Here is a 5,694-nt window from a genome sequence, read left to right as displayed (position 1 = left end):
ATCAGATTTTCCTTGAGTCAAAAATAATATGGGATATTTTATTCTCCTTTTGCCAAACCCTAAAAGGACAATTTAATAAAGACTTTTCAGCAAGGAGATAACTGTAATATTCTGTTTTTAAGTTTTAGAAAACACTAAAAGTATAAAGAAAACAAACAAAAGCACAATCCCATTACACAGATATAACCTCGGACTGTAACATGTGTTGTCTTTCAGTCAAAAGTAAGAATTCAACACTGTTCTATAGAAGAGCTAAAACATTCTCCAAAATGGGCAATGAGAAAGCCCTTGAGGCCTTATAGTGTGGTAAGGAGGACACAGCATGCCTATAATGCAATCGAGTGTGAGGCTCTAGGACCCAGTAGGTATGAACTTCACACGAGTGAAGGGCACCCCAGCGAGCAGTCATGATGAGACGTGGGAATATGTACAACCTGAGCAGGACAAATCAAGGGTGAAATCTGGACGCCTTCTCCACCCCAACCACTCCTTGTATCCTAAGGCCTAGATACACCCTAAGAATGTAAGACAAAAAAATTGAATATTACTCACATTGTACAAATATCTGCATCAAATGAAGAAAACACTATTCTCCTCTTCCCAGAGTTTTCTAAAACAGTTTTTAAAATTATGTCTAAAAACAGATTCATGTCAAAATATGTTGATAAGTTACCATCCCACATTCCATCCTGTGTGAGAGAAGAACGAAAAGGAAAGCCATTACACACCCTAGAATCACAGTGCTAGAAAAAAATCTTGAGAGCATCTCGTCCAACTCTTATTTTACCGATGAGGAAACCAAGGGCCTGAAAAGCTTAAGTGACTTGCCCAAGACCACACAGCTATTTAGTGGTGGTGCAGCAAGAATAATTCACGTACAGAAACCCGTAAGAAGCGATTAACTATACCATCAATAGACTCTTGCTTTAAGAAAGTTAACAAAATAAAAGCTGAAACTCTGGAAATTTAGTCTACTATCACTTTAAAATACTTTGATGTACCAGGGTAAGGAAGAGGGAGGTAGGGAGGTAGGGAGTTAGGGAGATGTTGGTAAAGGAAACGAAGTTTAGTTAGATAGGAGGAATAAGTTCAAGATGGTGACGGTAGTGAACAACAATGTATTATATTCTTGAAACTTGCTAAGAGAGTACATTTAAAGTGTTCTCACCATAAAAAAAAATTATGTGAGGAAATTAATGGGATAATTTGCTTGTTTAAGCCATTCCACAATACACGTATTTCAAAATATTGTGTTGTATTCGATAAATATATATAATTTTTATTGATCAAAAAAATAGGATAAATTTTTGGACAATTCAGAACCATTTGCTAAGAGTATTTATAAAACAGCTATAGATCTTCTACCTAATCTTACTAGTATGGAGTAGAGAACATGTGACATTAGAAAAAAATGTAAAATTACACGTTCACTCTATCTGAACTACAATTCTGACAGTTCTGTAGTATGTTCACTTAAAATTGACAGCTAATTTTTAGGTTTAGTGTTAGTATGGTAAGTAGTAGATATTCTTTGGATAATCTTAAATGAATCGGAATATATCATATTGAAACATTTGTCTTGGTGAGTGTGTGTGTGTGAGAGACTTTACTTATGTCTTTACGGAGTGTCTTTGGATCACGTTGGTGAATGTGTTCATTTTTGCTACTCTACGAATAACATTTACTGCCTTTGAGAAGGTGTAAATAGGATGTGCATGGCGGTGGGCGGTTAAATTTAGTATGCTCATGACCTCTGCTGGTCTAATAAAATGACTGCATATGACAGACAATACTAAATTACCAATCCTTAAGAAATTTCAGTGAAAAATAAGTTAGTACACTGGTTAAACATCATAATTAATATGGGTGATCAAGACTACTCTAGAAGTAATGGTGACCAAGCAATATGACCAACTGTGCAAGGTAATAGAATCTGGTTTTGTTTATCAAGGGAAAAAAAGATAGATTCACCCTAAGATTAAACATCTGGTTATTCCAGAATGTGAAAGATGATAGTAAAAGACAAAACCCGATGGATATAAAAAGCTGTAGAAAGTTCAGGAAGTAAATTCTATTTGCCTTGGTTATACATGTATATAATAATATAAAACTTGAAATAATGATTCTGAAAGAAGCAATGATACAATGACACATGTTAAAATTCTGGCAAAATTTCCATACCTCAGCTTTGATGGGTTCACTAAAAATTACTTAGGAATGCTTTACTGCCAAAAACTATATTAAAGCAAAACTAAGATTCTGCTTTCTATTACAATGCGATGACATATTGTTATTGATTTATTCATTCTACTCTTAACAAAATGCAGTAAACGTTACTCTCTAATTTCTACTTAATTTTCCTAGTTAGCAGAAATTCTATAGCCCCCAAGTACCTTTTTGTACTTTATGCTGTCTTATGTGCTTCATTATTTAAAAAATAATAGTTAATTGCCTTTGAAAGAGCAAGAAAAAAGGAAACAGTATTTTGATATAATCTTCATAAAACTATAGGACACTTCATTTGCTAAGACATTACAAAAAAATCCTATTATCAATAACCAGTTAAAAATCTCTTCTTTGGGTCTTAGGCATATCAAGTATCCTCAAAAAATAATTAAGTTCAATATACATAACTAAGACATTAGAGTCAGCCCTAATAAAGTCAAATATTAAATGCTTTACATATTAGTCATTAAAATAATCTTAGAAGCTCTGAAAACTAAAAACCATATACTAGGAAAATCTTGGGTGAGCATTTACTATGTTAACCAGGATCAGCTTGTCACAAACAGCCTGATTTGTGGGCAGTTATAGATAACTCTGACCAAAACATATTCCAGGATATTGCTCCAATTTCCCAGTCATGACACCTAAATTAATTACTTCCAATCCCGAACCCCACCCCATCACTTTTACCATACATCCTATCCATTTACACATACCCCCCTCTGATATATGCTGTTTCCCCTGACTAGAATATAAGTTGCAGGAAGGCAGGACCTTATTCTGTTCTGTTCATTACTTGTCCCCAGCACCCAGAAAATGCCTGGCCCATTGCAGTATTTGAATAAATATTGGTTGAGCAAAGGAATGACTAAATCTGAGAGTGATTTGAAAAACATCTGTAGAAATTTCTTTCTTTCTTTTTTTTTTTTTAAAGATGACTGGTAAGGGGATCTTAACCCTTGACTTGGTGTTGTCAGCACCACGCTCAGCTAGTGAGCGAACCGGCCATCCCTATATGGGATCCGAACCCGGGGCCTTGGTGTTATCAGCACCACACTCTCCGGAGTGAGCCATGGGCCGGCCTTGTAGAAATTTCTTTAATTGGGTAACTATTACTAGCTACTGCTAACCAAGACAACTGCTTAGGCAATTTTTTAAAATATATGTTTGTTGGGGGATAAGACAATAAAAACTAAATCAGAGAGTTGTGACCATCTACTTTATAAGCAGGCCCAGAAACCATCCATATTAATGTACATATAAGACACATGGAAACTGAAATTTCTACAAAAATACACTCATCAGTAATTTTAAGTACTCACATATTAGTAAAATGTAAGATATACTTTATTTAAAAGGTCCAACAAGCACTTAGCTTGCTGGAGGAAGCCACAATAAGATTTCAGTGTCACTTATTTCTTTAAAACAAAAAGAAATAAGAATGAAAAGAAAGAATTTTTTAAACAGGGTAGAGAGAAAGAAGAATGTATCACATTGAGAATTACTCACCCTTTGTTGGCAAATCCACTTTATTTCTATGTTAAACCCCACATCTTCTGGCAAAGACTCTAAAACCTAGAGTTTTGTTTGTTGGTGATAAATTTCGTTTTGTTTTTCACGAATGGTAGAATAAGAAAAAAAAAAAGAGAATTATTACAAAAAGCAACGAATACAAATACATTACTAGTAAAGATAAAATGTTTTGTGTCTTTAGCACAAACCACTATCTTTTCTCACACTCAAACTGACAACCCGGTTGATGATTATTACATTAAATGTCAAAAGAAATTAAACAGCAAAAGCAGTAGTCTCAGGCGACGTCTGTGATAACTGATCACCACCATCACACAAAGATGGATCCTTAACCTAAAATCCTTTTCACAGATATTGTTGAAAAATCCAAAGTGAGCTGTAATAAGATAGGCAGTATTATGAATTCAAGAAGACATCTGTTATGTCTTCTGAATTGCATTCAGATCTGTCCATCAATTAAGATATGATGATAGGAAAAAACCAAAAAATCCCCATGAGTTTTAGCTTGTTTTGAACATGATTATGCTTAACAAATACCATGCTGATAACTCACCGAAAAGATGTTATCCCCAAATAAAAGACTATGCTGAGGCTCGTAAGTCAATAAGCCTATAATCTATAAGAATTAACAAATATGTTGACAATTTATCTAAACTAAGTTATCTAGACACTTCCCAATCAGATTATTTCAGCAGTCAGAACCAGAAAATCAGATTGAAAATACGAAGCTTGGTTATAGATGACTTACTGTCATTTCCTTCCATATACGTGCGTATCTGATTTATGCAACCAGACTTTAGCAACCAGATACTAGATAAAACCCACTGTGTTATTCATAAGACTCAATTTAAAAACATATATTTCCATATTGTGGTAAGCTGAAATGACCTATTTTGTCTTAGAAATCTGCAGTACTTACCCTTACCAGAAAAAGACACTAAGGGAGACCAAAAGTTCGGGAATGAAGCCCGTGGAACAAAAGCAGATGCAGCATCTCTGGCCTCATGTAGGCTTTCCTGATGCTGTCAAAGGGATTCCTATGTAAATTGTGTCCAGTTTTTAATGCTTCATGCTAGCTTTTCTTATACTTTTTCAGAGTATATTCTTCAAACTTGTGTCTCATGTTAAGTAACAAGGGCACTTGCTTTCTTTAGCTGGAGAATCATGTTTATGCCCAAAAGCTGAGAATCAGTTTTAAATGTGGTTGTAAAAATGTCTCTCCCACCACCATATATTCTTTCTACCCCTTTTCCTGTGCTCTCTACTTCCTGCTTATACTCAGAAATACGTGGATTTGTTATTCAAGTAGCACTGGTACACCTCACATAACTGTATCTTCCCTAAAAAGCACCGATAATGGTCAACTTATATTAATGCTGTCTTTGACGCAGCCTTTTTAATACCCACGTAAGAGACCAAACTAAATTATTCAGACATAACAGAATTAACGTGATGGCCTCGCTCTGGTTTTCCTCAAGAAACTTACCATCTTAAGAGAAGGAAATGGCTGATTTTCAGAAAAGGAATTTTCCTCCTCAACCACAGATTCTGAAATTTTAAATTACAATAATTCAGTAAATAAAATGCCACTATATCACTAAGTTTTTTTCCTAAATCCTTAGGGAAAAAGAGAGACAGCGTGCACATGCATGTACGTTTATTATGAGATCCTTTTATATACAGTACTTTTGAAGGCTTTTGTAAATATGATTTTTAACCCCTGAAAACTCTACTTTCCAAATAAGCATCCTTCATAAAGATTGGTTTGCAATGCTTAATATAAATACCACCGTTTGTGGCCCCAAGAGTGATTATTTTCTTATAAAAATTGTAATATTATTGTTAATAAAAAGTAGTCACAAACAGTGACTTGTTATTTCTTGGTGGAATTAAGAGCTCTGTCATTTTGCTAAGACTTCTATTTGATATAACAAA

General features: G+C 34.4%; 1 long non-coding RNA gene across 1 annotated transcript; it reads right to left on the bottom strand.

The window, feature by feature from the left end:
* Positions 1 to 557: 557 nt before the first annotated feature.
* Positions 558 to 5,314, bottom strand: LOC134371726 (uncharacterized). Its single transcript, XR_010022874.1, has 3 exons — positions 5,246 to 5,314; positions 3,736 to 3,801; positions 558 to 689 (listed from the first exon to the last, which is right to left on the bottom strand). It is a non-coding gene; the product is annotated as an uncharacterized LOC134371726 (long non-coding RNA).
* Between the last annotated feature and the right edge of the window lie 380 nt (positions 5,315 to 5,694).

This window comes from Cynocephalus volans, chromosome 1 (assembly GCF_027409185.1).
Source record: "Cynocephalus volans isolate mCynVol1 chromosome 1, mCynVol1.pri, whole genome shotgun sequence".
Classification (NCBI taxonomy): Eukaryota; Metazoa; Chordata; class Mammalia; order Dermoptera; family Cynocephalidae; genus Cynocephalus; species Cynocephalus volans.
This window is presented reverse-complemented; position numbering and strand designations above follow the sequence as displayed.